This window comes from Vulpes lagopus, chromosome 4 (assembly GCF_018345385.1).
Source record: "Vulpes lagopus strain Blue_001 chromosome 4, ASM1834538v1, whole genome shotgun sequence".
Lineage (NCBI taxonomy): Eukaryota > Metazoa > Chordata > Mammalia > Carnivora > Canidae > Vulpes > Vulpes lagopus.
Window position 1 is genome coordinate 11058915 of NC_054827.1, and position 16837 is coordinate 11075751.

General features: G+C 34.8%; 1 long non-coding RNA gene across 1 annotated transcript in view; it reads left to right on the forward strand.

The window, feature by feature from the left end:
* Window positions 1-15973, forward strand: part of LOC121489009 — a 521107-nt gene extending 505134 nt beyond the window's left edge. The window contains exon 3 of the long non-coding RNA XR_005987234.1: window positions 15861-15973. This is a non-coding gene — a long non-coding RNA (uncharacterized LOC121489009). The remainder of the gene's footprint in view (window positions 1-15860) is intronic.
* The last annotated feature ends 864 nt before the right edge of the window (window positions 15974-16837 follow it).

Genomic DNA, 16837 nt, shown 5'->3' on the forward strand with positions numbered 1-16837 from the left:
ATAGAAAAAAGGAGCAATTTCAAAGGTAGCAAGAAGGCAAAATCAATAGATCTGATAGATAAATGTGAGTGATAAGGTTAAGTAAAAGTAAAAAGTGCAAAGTAGCCTTTACCCTCTTAGTTTGGAATATAGATTAGATGGTGGATCTGTCACTGAGTTAGAAAATACAGGGTAGGAAAAAAATTAGACCAATAATGAATTAAGTTAGGGATGTGTTGTATCAGTGGTACCTATGGGCTGTACATGCGGAATTGTCACTAAGGCTTATCAGTATTTGGTCTGGAGATCAGGGAGCAATCTGACAGGGTATTTAAATTTGGAGTCAACAATGGTCAGTGAATGAAGCTGCATAGTGAACACAATCCATAACTTCAGGAATTTGTAAAATAAGATGGAGAAAGAAATGATGAAAAGCCTCTGGGAAGCCACGGATTTTTCAGGCTATTGTGGAGAGTTTCAGAGGACATACAGATAGAACAAAAGGGAAGAAAAAAAGAAAATAATGAAAGGAGAACTAGATACCAGGAGTCATGGAAGCCAAGGGAAATGAGCGTTTTACAAAGGAGGAAGTAGTCCTTGGTGTCAAAAGCCTCATAGTAAGCACTCAATACATATTGGCTGGTTGGAGCTCCTAGATAAAATAAGAAGACTGAATAATATCCACTGCTGACATTTTCAGAGTATATTCTGTGGAGTGTTTGGGCAGAAGCCATAGTGCTATGACATTTAAGAGTAATGGGAGGGTTGGAATTGGAGACCACTCTTTCAGTAAATATAAATATAAAGGAAAAGAAAAGGAAAGTTGTCATTAGAAGTATTAGGGTCAGAGATTTGTTTCTTGAATATATGTATTTAATGCAATTTTCTGATTTTAAAATTACACTTGTTTATAGTAGTACATAGGAAAATAAAAAAAGACACAGTGAATAAAATTACAATTACTCATACTAATATGTCTTCTTGTATACAAATTTTATACATACAGTACATTTTAAAACAAAGTTGTGATAATAATATGTACACAATTTTTCATCTACTCTTTTTTACTATTTATATTTCATTTTATTGATTTTTCTCTATTCTTAAATATTCCTCAAAAATATGATATTTAATACTGCATAATACTCAAGAACACAATGGCAAAATCATTGGGCAAAGCCCAAGGTAAATTATAAGAAACATGGGATTCATCATGTGAAAGCCGTCTAGCAGGGCCACCATGGGCCTGACTAGCTGGTCAGTGGGCCTGCTATCAGGTGAGAATGTTTTTCTGTATTTTTTGTTTGTGAACTCACTATAGCCCACCTCTATCTCCAGATGTGATCATAACAGAAAACTACCTTTGCAAAATGTACATATTTAACTAACACAAAACAGGGACATGGAGAGGAGACAAGAAATACCATCATCAAATGGTTAAGCCAAAGTACGGATATCATCTAAAACAGACTCAGCCAGGCATGATATCCTTAATTTTAAAAACTGTACAGTGATATTGAGCATGTTGATAAAGGCAGCCCTCAATCCTGTCTTTTAAATCTCTACAATCCAGACTGCCTACTAGGTCTAACTTGGAGCTATTTTCCTAGAAGCTCCATGTGTTATCCCTCTTTGAACTCTTGATGCATTTCATCTATGTTGGATTTTCTCTCTATCTTGGAATCATTTCTTCATTTTCTAGATTTTTTTCTCTTATTTTGGTAGAGTACAGTCTCCAGTAGCTAAAGCAGAAAGGAATGAATATAAAAGTAAAAGTCTTATTTGCTTTAGATATCTGAAAATATCCTGATTACACTCTCAGTTGATTGTTTACTTAGCTGTGGTTAGAAATCTAACTTGGAAATAGTGTTCCTTCAGAATTTTGAACATATTGTTCCATTGTCTTTGAGTTTCTAGTGTTACAGTTGAGAAGTCAGAAGTTGTTATGACATTGTATATGACCTGTTTTTATCTCTCTGAAAACTTTTTAAAAATCTGGCATATCCACATTTTGAAGTTTTACAATGATGTGCTCTGGTGAGGGTCTCTATTCATCAAGTAGACTGAAGACTAAGTGGGCTCTGGAAACTTTACTAAATTCTTTTATTGATGATTACTGAAAAATAATTCTCCATGATTTCTCAGACTTTAGGCCTGTACAATCTGAGAATTCTAAGCAAAGGACATTTTTGATTAATAAGCAGTCTTATAAACTAGAAGTGTATCTCCCTAGAAAGATTTAGAAGCATACTTCCTCAGAGATGTTCTAGATTAGAAAAGATTAAAACTTTATGCTTCTTCCTGAAAGTATTTGCTTAAATCCCAGGATAATAAATAATCTCTTTCCTTCTGGGAGGAGAATGACAAGATATGTCAGTAGCTTATAAAAGCTAAGTTTTCTAAAACTGGGGATGCCTCTCCAATGGTGCACCACATGGTGGGATTTTATACTCAAGTAAAATCCAGCCCTCATCATGTCACACTGTGGGGATTGAGGTGTAAAGAACTGACACAAAATGCTATTCCTGCTGCTGTTTTTGCTTTGAATAACAAACTATCTGTATCTCTGATGCAAGGCTTTTGTGTCTTCTATAAGCGTATGTTTATAAATCTGTGGCAGACAAACTTGTGAACTTCCAAGTAGAGAAAAATCTCTAACCCATTCATTGTTTCTGACTTAATAATAGTTACTTATTGGCCATTTTCTTTATTTTTTCTTTCTATTGATTATACCTCCTGGACTGGCTCTTCTCTAATGTTTCATTGCCTATTTTCCATCTCAGATCATCTCAAGTTTATTTTACAATGTTCTGTCAAGTTTTTCATTTCTGCTGCCATGTTTTTTTGTTTGTTTTTAAAGATTTTATTTATTTATTCATGAGAGACACAGACAGAGAGAGAGGCAGAGACACAGGCAGATGGAGAAGCAGGCTCTATGCAGGGAACCCAACATGGGACTCGATCCCAGGACTCCAGGATCTGGCCCTGGACTGAAGGCGGCACTAAACCGCTGAGCCACCTGGGCTGCCCTCTTTTCTGCTGCCATGTTTTTAATTTCCAAAAGCTTATCATTTTCTAAATGTGCTTTATTTGTAATAATATCCTATTTTTTTTTCTTGGATGCAGTACCTTTTCTTATCTCTTTGAGAAAATCGGTGTATTTCAAAGCTTTCTTCCTTCTGCGCAGTCACTGTTTGATTTATTTTTTTAATTATTTGTTTTGATCTACATATTTTATATTAAAAGTTTCTTATAACTCTAGTCATCTTTGACTAGTTCAGATTTAAAAGTTGGAGACTAAATATTAAATGAAGATTCTACTCACTTAGGTAACATGATTTGACCTTGAACTTGACTTTAGGAAGATGTTGTCTGCCTTTTATTGCTACATGATGTCAGGTGCTTCTTAGGCCTGTTGGATCCCCAGAAAATCTTCCATCGTTGTTCTGTCTTGAGAGTAAAGTCCAGATTGCCAGTTTTCAAGAGAATAGAGAAAGAGATGGGAGGGGAGAGAGCATCTCAGCATTAAGTAAATACGTATTTTTAAAATTCTCATTTGGTGAATAGTAACTCCACCAACTGTGTCACTGAGTCTAGAAATCCTGTGGTTTGCTCTCAAGAGAGTAAATCTCCATACTTGCCCTAGTGCAGAGTGTAGCACAAAATAGGAGTGTTTTACAGCTTTATCAGCTGTCAACTTGGGTTTTAGCATCCTAAATCCACTAAATTCATTACCACTCACCCTTTGCTTTCAGCCTTTAAAATTGTTACTATTCCTTTCTCTCTCACTCTTCCTGCTCTTGTGGGTTTATGAGTAAATATATATTTTTATGTTGTTATAAGGGGTCTCAGGAAGGAAAAGTATTAAATGGATGCATGCAAATCCTTATCTTTTCCTGAAACCAGGTTTACTTCTTAATTTGTATTTTTTGCATTTACCTTTTAATACATTTGAAATTACAAAATAGAGACCCAGCATTAGTTTGTGTGGGGTTTTTTTCCCCTCAAATATAGCTAGATTTTTCCAGACCATTTTAAGTGATTCTTTGTCCTTTGCTGGTGATGACTTGGGATTATTAAAAACTGAGATCTGGTTCAAGACTACCTATTGTGTTTCATTCATGAATTCATTCAATTCTCGTACATATCAATGGATTTTATCAAGGATACTTTCAGCAGAAAAGCTTAATATGTTGAATGACAAGTCTCAATGAAAAAGTTGCTATTGTTTTAGTTTGTTTTTCAAAAAAACATAAATAGTTAACTTTTTAAACATTGGAAAGTACAAAGAAAGAAAATTGATAATGATAAGAGAGAGTGTTTAAACTTTTAAAAATCTATTCATTCAAATATAAAACTGTTCATTCAAATTATGTAGTGTAGAAATAAAAATATATCTTTACAAAATTACAAAATTTTTATTAAAAATATAGGATATATTAATTCATTGAAAAATAAAAAACACAGGGACACTTAGGTGGCTCAGTGGTTAGTTGATCTGCCTTTGGCACAGGTCGTGATCCCAGGTCCTGGGATCGAGTCCCATATTGGGCTCCCTGCGTGGAGCCTGCTTCTCCCTCTGCCTGTGTCTCTGCCTCTCTCTGTGTGTCTCTCATGAATAAATAAATAAAAATCTTTTAAAAAAATACATAATTTTTAACCATCCACTATATGCTCAATAAACTCTCTGGGATGGTGAAGTGAGTAGAAGAACACCAATTTTCTTTCCCACTATGTGAAGTTATCAGAGGGCTTTATATGTAACTAATGTCTTATATTCAGTATTGTCTACTGGTCCTATAATCAGTACTTTACATGCAATTTTACAATCCACTTATATTAATATCATATGTATTATCATCCCAGTCTTTAAATATATAGGAACTGTGGCTCAGAAAAGTTAAGTAACTTGTAGAAATTCACACAGCCGTGGAATATTACTACTGAATGTCAAATTCATGTTCTTCTAGTCTCTTAAGTATAGGAAAAATATTTTAGAAAAAGAATTTGATGATTTATTAATGTAATACTACCTAATTCACATACACTATTTAAGAACATGGTTTTCTTTAGTCTTAGTGAAAGGTAGCATTTAGAATATTAGAAAGAGAAAATATTTACCATGCTTTATTAAGTCCTATTTAATAGATTATGTTCAAATAAGAGCATTTGAGAATTGAGTACATAAAATCTGTAAGTGCATTACTAAGCCTATTTGAAACTTTTCTTTCTGGTTCCTAGACTTTTAAGTATTAGGGACAAGTCGAAATGTTTTCTATATTTCCATGTTCTAATTAGACTGTGAGTCAGCTAATAAGAACCAACTGAAAACCCACAGTTTTGATGGCTTGCCCTAATGTTAACTTCAGAATCAATCAAGAATCTACTGTGCCTTAATTTGGTAGGTGACACATGATTTGATCTTATAAAGCCTAGTAAATAAGATAGCCAGTGAGTAAATATCAGACATGATTTTTAAAATGGCTTATAGATTTTCCACCAAAATCAGATCAGTCTGATCTTTATGTGATTAACTATATAATGTAGCGAGAGTTGGTAGTAGAATCATGTTCATGCCTTTTAAAAATTTTATCTAGGAACAGTTGAAAAGAAATGATGTTGTTCAGTTTAAAAGAGAATCACAACTCCCATCTGATATTTAAGTCTTTTGGTTGTGTCTAACTTGAATGGTAAGAAAGCAAACATTACCATCATTAATTATTATTATTTTTGTCAGTTTATATGGCTTCTGGGTTAGAGTGGAATGTTTTTTTATATCCAATTTACATCATGATATTATTTCCTTAAGCATAATAAGTGATGTTTTATAATTTAATAAATGAGAATTTATTATTCACTGTTATTGTCAGTGTATATTTATGCTGCTTTAAGTACATGCAAAATACTGTGAATTCAACAGTGATATAAGTCAGATATAAATTCTTCATTGAGGAACCTTGGCTCTTCATAGAGGACAAAGTTTACATGTAATCCCAGTAAGTGCCAGAAAGTCCCAAGTACAGATACAATTGTGTGGGCATTCATAAAAAGGAAAAATCATTAAACTAGTTGGAAAAGTAAAAATATTATCTCTGAGCAAGTGGTATTTGATCAGACCTCAAAAGATAGTCAGGAGCATTGACATCATCTGAATAACTAATGAGCATGATATAGTCTGTGTTTCCCATAATGACTCTAGAACCTCTGTGCTTCTCTCCTTCTTGCTGTGAAGAACAAATAAAAGAATGCAGTGGAAGGGGAACTTCTATTAACATAAAGACACCTTAAAAAATGAAAGTTCGTAATATACTCTTCAGAGGACTGTGAAAGTGCCACCAGACTGTTCCCATTGCTTTATATTATAAAAGAAACTTCTATGACCATATCATTCACAGACATAGTAGGGTGAAGATTAAGTTAAATTATCAAGGGACCTCCAAGACACCAGATCTTAAATAATACAGAATGCATTCCTCTTTCACACGGCAGTCAGCTGGTCAAGGCTGGTGGGGCGCCTCTTCTCCACGGGGTCATTTGGGGAAGCAAGCACCTCCATCTTGTTGCTCTGTGCATCTTCCAGCTGATGACAAAAGTGGAAAAGCCAATGTCTGGAGAAAGATGACTACTCACATTCCATTAATCTGAATGTAAATACATGGTCACACTACCCCCTAAAAAAGCTGGAACCTTATTTTCTGGTTAGATAGTTAGTCCCCAGGAAGAAGGGAGAAATGCATTTGGAGGAAGGGGAGAAACTAGCCGTCTGCCATAGATTTTGGTTGCTTCATTTTGTTGTGTGTTTTTTTTTTTTATAATTCCTCAGGATTTGTAGAAAATTTACTATTTAGATAGTTTTTACACTTTTATAGTTTAATATAATCTAAATCTTATGAACAATATGGAAGGCTGCATTCTAGAATTAACACAGTTAATTTTTAAGAGACTTCTAGAATAACTTGTACATGAGACTGAGGCAACTCCCAAATTTAAGCTGTGAGATTGAAGCTATTCAGACAGCAAAGTAAAAATGTGACTCAAGTCATTTATGTATTTTAAAAGGTAAGACCTGTGATTCTCATACTTACTTGACTGTTCCTTAACAACAGTGTTCAGTGTGCAAAGTGGGCATTTCTGGAGACAATATAAAGATTATAAAAAATGTCAGGGCACCTAGGTGGCTCAGTAAATTAAACATCTGTCTTGGACTCAGCTCATAATCTCAGGGTCCTGGTATCAAGCCCCCCATCGGGCTCCCAGCTCAGCGGGAAGTCTGCTTCTCCCTCTCCCTCTGCTGCTCCCCCAACTCAATGCTCTCTCTCTCTCTCTCTCTCTCTCTCAAATAAGTAAATAAAATCTTTTTAAAAGATCATAAAAACCCTATTCTAGATTATGATTTGCAGACCACCCAGATGAACTGGATATGCATTATGATCATTTAAATCACTTTTGTGCAAATGACCAATGACAGAATCACAACTGAGAGTCTTGTTGATTCTTTGATTCAGATTGTATCCAATTTGGGGGATGGGGCAAAAAGCCATATAAAGTCAGGACTGGGACGCCTGGGTGCCTCAGTGGTTTAGCGCCTGCTTTCGGCCCAGGGCATGAACCTAGGGTCCCAGGATCGAGTCCCACGTCAGGCTCCCTGCATGGAGCCTGCTTCTCCCTCTGCCTGTGTCTCTGCCTCTCTCTCTCTCTCTCTCTTTCTCTCTCTCTCTCCCTCTCTCTCTGTGTGTGTGTGTGTTCTCTCATGAATAAAAATAAAATAAATAAATAAATAAATAAATAAATAAATAAATAAATAAATATTTTTTTAAAAAAAAATGGGATGCCTGTGTGGCTCAGCTGTTAAGCATCTGCCTTTGGTTCAGGGCATGATATCAGAGTGCTGGGATCAAGTCCCACATCAGGCTCCTTGCATGGAGCCTGCTTCTCCCTCTGCCTATGTCTATGCCTCTCTCTGTATCTCTCATGAATAAATAAATAAAATCTTTAAAAAAAAAAATAAAATCAGGACTGATTCATACTTTTAAAGTTCTATATTATTTTATGAAATCGACAAATATCCTATGTAGAGGAATCTCCACTAAATATTAATGTTAATGAAGATTCTCTTTAATATGTGAGTAAACATTTTAACAAGTGATTATTTAAAACATTATTCAAATGTTATTTAATAAGGGTAATATCTCTAAAGTTCAGTTCAGTTTAACAAATATTTATTGAATGTCTATCCTGGGTAAGATAGTGTGGGTTTCTAACTTAATATGCTGATTTATGATGGTTCTTGTCACATGGACTTGATTTTTCCAAGGGTGGCTGATTAAAAGGAAGTGAATGCTCAGTTCTGTTTACTGAGAAGACATATATAAAATAAAGTAAAATGATTACAGTCTACTGTACTATATATCAACAAAGCAGTTAAGGGACAAATGAACATTATTATAAATAAACTTTACACTGAAAATTATTGTTCCAATGGTCTGACCTCCCTGGGCACCAGAGTCAGTTCTATAACTTAAGGGAGTATGTAGGATGAATGGGATATGGCCAGACTGTATTTTATTTATATATCAATCTCCCTAACTTACATAAAAGCCTCAAAGTCAGAAGGAATCTAAAATTAAATGGGAAAGGAAAAAGAATATGAGTCCAAGAAAAAAAATTTTCTGCATATATTTTACTTATCAGACACAAAATTAGTTGTCAGATTTCCCCTACTTCCTCTTCCAATTTGCTTTAATTATAGCCTGAGGCAGGAAACCCAATAGCAATAGCAATGGGCTGAGAATTGATTGTATAGATAGGTGGTAGGAGACAGGACTAGGAGAATAGAAGAGATAAATGGTGGGCAAGAAGCACACTAACTGACCTTGGCAAGAAAAGATGTTGAACTTAAAAATTACTCTCAGAGGAAGAGCACACCAGAATAGGATTATGAACCTCATAGTGGAAGGACAGTCTCACCCACTTCAACACGTCTAGGGGCATCTTTCTATTCACTTAATTCAGGTTATTTTGGTTTTATGGTTTTATTTCCTTTGACAGTCTCTTAAGTGCAGGAATGTGTGATGTCTTCATTTTTTCTAAGATTCCAAACAAAAAAAGATAAAATAAAAACATAAAACGATTCATAATGGGTGAAGCAGCCATTGCTTTGAAAATCCACTAACCCCCCACACCGTTTTTAGGAATCAGGTAAACTCTAGTACAGTTATTATATTTACACAGTTATCAATTGTGTTTCTTGTAAAAAAAAAAAAAAAACTTTCCATTTGATATTTGCATAGCATTTGCCTTTGTAATGTTGATATGTCAGTTAATACCAATTAATAGAAAATTGGATAGCAAACCAAGAAAAGGGCCAAAAATAATGAATGAGTCTCTGCCTCAGTGTGACAAGAACTTGGATTTTGAGATGGGAGTAGGATGGGAGCTTGGGGATGAAGTGAATAGATAAGTGTAGTGATAAATTGACTCAAAAATAAAATAGAACACATAGAGCATCTTAAGAACCACCAACCACCAAATTACTTTCAAACCATTTGCAGACTATTGTATAGACGTTAATTTATTTCCAGGAGATAATTTTTGTATATTAGAATTAAAAAGTCAGCCAAGACCCGTTGTTGCTTTATCCATTATTTATGGAGACGGAAATGAAGGAGGAGAGTGGACACAAATTAGAATCGCCTAACTGTTCTGAGAGTACCCTAAAGTGTTGTGATTTTATATGGCCTGAAAATACCGAGGATGATTGGGAGCTGCATTTCTGTCCTTGGACCTCTGGAATTAAAATCATTATGGAAGCAAATTTCTTCCAGTTACACTTATTACTATGGAGGGAAGGTTGAACTTTATTTTTCTTTGACTTCTGAAGATGGTTAAAGAGATAAGTATTGATAGATATAAATGATATAAATGTATAATTAAGTCTAATTCCCTAATCTGTTCATGTTAAAACATGACCTTAAAATGCAGGTATTTTATGGAATCTTCTTTATAGTAATTTAAGCGTATCTTTGAAACCCTTGGAAAGGTTACATATCTTTATAACCCCAGCTGTTGCTTATCACTATTGACTAGTGTCATTTTTCTGTTTTTATCAGAAAAGGGTGACTGAATTCACTAAGCCTCAAGAGAAGTTGCTAATTCATGCATCCTTTTATGGTTTCCTTTTTAGCTTTTCATAAAACTTGAGCACTCTGAGGTCCTTGGGTCAAAATCAATGCTGTTGCCAGATAGTCATTTCCTTTTGTGGGCATCACATGTAGTTATTTAGACATTTTAACCAGATCTCCACTAGTTTGTAAATGGCAGAAAAAAGACTGATACTCTGAGTATCCTACGGGGCAGGGGAGTAAGGAAGGGGGAGGCGCTAGAATTGAGATCAGAGCAATCATATCAGACTGTTTCAGCCACTGAGAGTCTCTGGAAATAATTACATTGTTGAGTATTTTCTTCCCACTCTTTGTTTTTTTAGACTCTTTTGGATTGTACTTGAATAATAATTTAAGACTCCTTACCATGAAAATCTGGCATTATGCATTCTTAAAAATGTAAAATCTATTAAATACTAATATGCTGTGACTCAGATCTTTGAAAGAAAAAGTTCTTTGTTTGCCGCTTGGAACCTGCCATTCTATTTTATTATTGCAGAAGTTCCCAGCAGGCATATTCACCCAGATTTAATTATTAAGCCATAAACGTATCTTTGAAAATTTCCTTTTATACTGAATGCCTAGGAGTAATTTAGAATTGCTTTTTCAATCATCTTAGGTGGCAAATCAGAATTCAACACAAAGTATGTTTTCAAATGTTTTTGGAAAGTGAAAATCATTGAATTGATAACAGTGTCAGGATGCCATGGCACATAAAATAGATAAAAAAGGAGACTGGGTAAATGTATCTAGGTCTCAGGGAACATCTGTACATCTACCGGAATAGAAGCTCAGTGAGGGCAGGATCTTCATCTGTTTTACTATTACTTCTCAGATCATAGAAGAGTGCTGGGCACTTACTTGGGGCATAAATAAAAATTCATTCTAGAAATATACGTTGTGAATGAACCAGCGAAAGTATCATTTACACCCCACATCATCACCACTTGCACACTTATTAGACAAAGGGAGATGTTGAAGGTTTTTACCTGACATTAAACATATACATGCAAACAGACATATTGAAGACTTCTTGTTCGGATGATATTTCCTGGAGGAGACCAGTTTTTAAAGTGATTCATATTTTATACGAAGCCATAACTACTTAAATATGACCCTAAAGTATCTCAAGATTTTCTAGATCACTGAAAACAAAGTCTCTATTGGTTTTCTCCAAAAAACAGGAGAAATAACTCTTCACATTCATAGTCAAAATGGATAATAGTATAACCCAAAGCTCTTTGAAAAATATCCTGTGCATAGTTTCTACACAGACTTTAAGGAAATGACCTAATAAAAGTGAAGCTTTCTGTATACAAATACCGAATCATTATGTTCTCACCTGATTCTAATATAATGTTATTTGTCAATTATACCACGATGAAAGAGTGAAGTTTTTCAAATGTCATGACATTTACAAACTTATTTGGAAACAGGCGATATTTGTTGAATATTAAAAAGTTCCCCACTCTCAGTCTTCTTTATAATAAAATCACTTACATTAATAAAAATGCAATTAACAGGTATGGGTATGCTAATATGCCCACTTATACAATCTACATGAATACAGAAAAAGGAGAGTATATGAAAAAAATATATTGCTTAAGAATATAAATGAATATGGACTTCCCTTACTGGTTTTCACCACTGTGGTTTCACCTGTAGAGTGAATAGTTTCACTAACTGCCAAACTTTTCATTATGAGAGACTGATCTTTAATTCCAAGATCATGTTCAAATATATTCTTAATAAACTTCATTAATCACTGCCCCCTTTTATTATTAAACTTGTAGAAGAGTTACAAGAACATAATTTGGTACTTGAGACATTCAGTACAAGTACATTTTAGTAGGAGTTACTTACATAACCTAATGCCCATAAAACTGTTGGAGGGGACTCTTCTCTCCCTAATAATTTAGATGTCAAAAAAGTAACTAGAAACTAATTTTCCTAAGTCACAATTGGGAAAAGATTCAAAAAATATGTAGCTTACTACAATCCTGACATCAATACTGGACTAAATCATCATGTATTTATTATTCTGTCTTATAAACATATCAAAGCAGAAAACCTCTAGGCTCATGTACAATAAAATATTTTAGCATTAAAACTAAATAATAAAATGTCAAAGATAAAAGACTGATAACCCACTCAAACATCTCTCTATGGCTTAGGGAAAAATCTATCTAAACAAGTAGATTTTGCAGAGCACTAGCCCAGTCTCATTCTCCAAACCCACACGTTCTAAGACACTTAGCCTTGCTTTGTCTTTCCTTCGCATTCCTAGGTTGAATCAGTATCTGCAAAGTTTTTTCCTATGGAATCTTGTTAAATATAAAAATCTCTGACAATGCATTTCATAATTGCCAATCTGAGTTATAAAATAAACTCAGAGTTGGTGGTTTTGTCCTTTAAAGGCTGCTGGAAGGCCCAGTTTATATTTAATGATACACGTGTTCTTGAATCCAGTGTTCTATTTAATGTCCATATTTTTTTTCTCAAGATATGTCCCAAAAATGAATTTCTATTCCAATATAACTTCTCAAAATGAGTAGAGGAGGTCAGACAATCAACCTGTTCTTTCACACTTAATCACCAGTGATAAGACAACATTGAACTGGGTTATTTTTATCAACAGCTTCATTATAGTTTGCCTTTGGATACAAGTCCCATGAGGATACAAAATGTGGCAAATTAATATATACTAGCTTGACTGATTTCACTGAATGAATTAGCCAAATGTTCAAAAGAATTTACTGGCCCACCTGGTAAAAATTATTCTATAAGTAAAATGTACTCTAAGTCTTTGTTTTCTGAACCACATAGCTTCATGTGGCTGTATTCACTCAAATACAGTTAACAACACAATAATACCAACTCCAACTATGCTATTCTTAAAGAGCAAATGAATTAAAATTTAAATTGAAATAGATTGAGTCTTCATGATGTCACTGCCAGGGCCTACTTTTTTTTTTTTTTTTAATCAACCTCCAGTTCATCAAATTATGCATATCAATGACCCCTGTCAGAATGCCAGGAAATAGAGGAGGCTCACCAGAACCCTTAGAGAAAAGACAAGGCCATCTATTTTCTTGTCTTGCAGCTGTCATGGTGGCCACTAAAAAGGAAAAGATTATAAGTGTGTAGCTAGTAACGCAGAATCATTTTCTGAGGAGATAAGAGTCTTGGGCAATGACCTGGTGGGGTCACATTCAGAATCTCTGAAATATGATGTGATTTCTTAGAATAGAGCAGAAGATAAACCCAGGTCTTCCGTCAGGAAGACCATTCTCCAAACACAGACCAAAAGTTCCTTCCTTGGAATAGCATGGCATCCTTGCAAGCAATTTCAGAGCAAATCACAAAGCCTAGTATGGATCCATTGTTCCAGTTATAATGTGAGCTGGCCTTCTCCTTTAGCCAATTTAAACGGTGCCATTAAGTAGAGAAAGGGTCTTAGAGAAAAACAAGGAAGTTTCATTTAGGAAAAGGCTTCCTTCTACCTCTAGCACATACAGTTGGGTTATTTTGAAGCTGCAAATTAAGTAGTAAGAAAAGTCATATCTTTGGCTAAAAGCACAAAAATTTACTACCTACACTGACACCCATTCCTTCTGCCATGCTCCTAAGAAACACAGTCCATAGTAACTGACAGGGAATGTACAGCAAAGGCGCTATGGTCAGGTTTGCTAAAAGGTCCTTCCAGATTAGAAAACTAATTGTAACTTATTTGAGGGGGAGGGTAGCATAAAAAGCTGACACCTGATGGAAAAGTGCGTCATGATGTATTTCTTCTTTGAAAAAAGTTGTACTAAGCATTCATTAATTTTAACATTGTCCTGTCCTCCGTCCATCATAAAGACAATTTAAACATTGTCTGGGAAACAGAATCCTGAGGTACCCAAATTACACGCAGTCATAAAACACAAAACTGTGTTTTAATTTAATATTACCATTTAGACATCCTTTAGTGGAATGAAGAGGTGATTTAGCTTAGTAATATACCCTGGCTTAAATGCAAATAAAAAGATGCAATGAAGGACACAGAAATGATACTCAAACGCGGGATGTTGTATTACATAAATTTTTCAGGCACACAAGATTGGTGTAACCAGCGGAGTTGCCAACTTGTATCTGGGGAGTACTACTCTATGTATTGTGCAATAAACATTATACAGCACAATAAATGAGGCAAAATAGCTGGGAAAATATGTGAGGGGAAAGAGTAGAGAAAGGATTATAAAATATCTTTATGAACATTAACATAAATGATGAGTTACAATTTTCCAGCTTTATTCTTTTGACAAATGGTCTATATAGTAATGTTTTCCTTATATACTATCATTTAGAAACATACTGCACAAACCATCTGCCTATAAAATCTATAGTTTCCTTTGTCAGGTTTGTTGCAGTTATTCAGTTTGTGTCAAGTATGCTAGTTAGGTGGTAAATTTATAGCATATACGCTAACTGGATTTTCTAAACACCCTCCCTCGGAAAACCAAAGTGAAATATAATAGCAATGTGAACACTGGAACACACTTTCTGTTCTGTTGAGGCAGGGAGCAGAGCGTCCCTTGTGTTCTGAGCCACCTTCCCCTTGTACTAATCGTCCCTGTTAGAAACCCCCTTATAATAATTACGTCATTTATTTTATTCTCCTTGTGCTTGGACTTCTGTTTCTCCATCGTCTATAACCTTGCTGAAAGCACAAAATTTGCATCCCTACTTTTTCTGGGACTGATTTTTTGGAATGTTCTGCTTTGGGTAATTTATTCATTATATCTGTGACTTATGACACTGTGTCTATTGTCCCATATTTTTTTCCCTTTTGTTCTATTTGATTTTTTTCTTGACATTGGCAAGAAAATTTGTTCTATTTGATTTTTTTTCTTGACATTGGCAAATTCAGTTGGTTTTATTCTCCCAAGCAAGCATCCTGACCTCCCCACCTTAATTATGAAGAGGGAGGGGTTAATAGCTATTAGTAGATATATAATTCCCTTCTAGAATCTGAACTAGCTTTTAAAATTTGTTTCCCTCCCTTAATTTATAAATATTTTAATCAATAATGTATCTATTATTTCCCAAGTGAGCCCTACCGAGTATGCTTGATGGCCTCACACAAGCCATTCCAGAACGGCCTCTCTCAAGCAGCTGACACCAGTGAGCCTTGCTAGTTTTCTACCTCTCTGGAGTCCCTACATTTTTAGGTTAGCAAACAACGGCACACTCACTCCATCACCGAACCAATGAAATTGATGTGTTGTGCAAGTTTCCTCACTCCGTTTTGCTGAACTTGCATTGTATTGCCCACTGCATATTCAGTCCGAAGCTCGTCTGGAACAAAAAGCCAGCCATCAGAGAAAAAAAACACTGTCTGTCCTCAACGTTGTAATTCCACTTGATCAGCATCAGCTCTGCATCAATAATTAGACAGGGGTCCAATAATTATGTTGGCAATGAAACCACACAGTCAAAACTTTAGTTATTTCTGTGAAGTGATTTCCAAGGGCTGAAACCAAGGTTTGACATGGTTGCTTCCTCCTCCCCCCTTTTACTGGTGAGATGGCAGATGATTGAACACCTGTGCCCTTTGTATTGTTTGGAATATCCCCTTCCAGTTGTTGCTTCACATACCAACTAAAGTACTATACTTGCTTTCATATATGACATACTTGCTTTTAAAAATCTAATTAAAACTTTCTTTTTGGTCCTTAGGTAGAAAGATGGCTCTGTTGAGATGAGCTCTTAATTAATGCACTGAGAGCTTACGAGTCCCACCTCTCAACAGGAATGATTGACGTCCAAGGATACATAAATTACACTAATTGAGCTCTGCCTCTATACAGGCTTTCCACAGCCAACTCATCAGAGAAGCTAGGTGAGTAGACCAGCATAAAAAGTTATTTCAATATGTTCTATGCTTTCCCAAAGGGTTGAAGAGAAACTTTCCAGACTGTTGCACATTTATTATCACAGAAGGCAGTTCTTTTCTTCAGTTTTAAGATGTAGGTTTTGTGTTGTAGTGGATTTTTTTTAATTATGAAAATTAGCATTTTTAACATAGCCATTTAAATTTAAATAACCATGTTCTCTTTGCAATTTTCAAGCAGCAAAACGTGCAAGCCAATTACAGTATGCAAAAATCACTTGGCATCATTTGTTGATATTAAATTGTGTTGCATAGCAACCAATGCATATGCTACGGAGGGATTGTTTGAAATCAAACCCAATCTTAGTCCTTGAGTTTGGTTTTCAGAAATGTACCTAATTGTAAGCACACCTAATCCCCAGCCTCACCAAAGACCATATTGAAATGTTTCTTTTATGTTTATTTTATCCTGAGGTTTTCAGTTCATCCATTTCATTTATGCTATTATAGGTATTCTGAGGCTCTGACTTTCATAAAATCTAATAAACCACTTGGTATAACCTAGATGGCTTATTAGTCTAAAATAAAATTCAGAGAAGGAACTATCTGATAAAAATGAAGACAATTATGCCATATTAAATGTCTCTATTTATATCTTAAATTTTTATTCACAAATTTTTAAGACTGTCTCAACAATTATGAAAAGCCCACCATTTAAATAATTTTCAAGAGCAATATGGTAATATAGGAAATTTAGGATAATGAATTATTTAAAATTTGTAAGTAAAATATATGTATTGTTCAGACAAAATATAAATAGGGA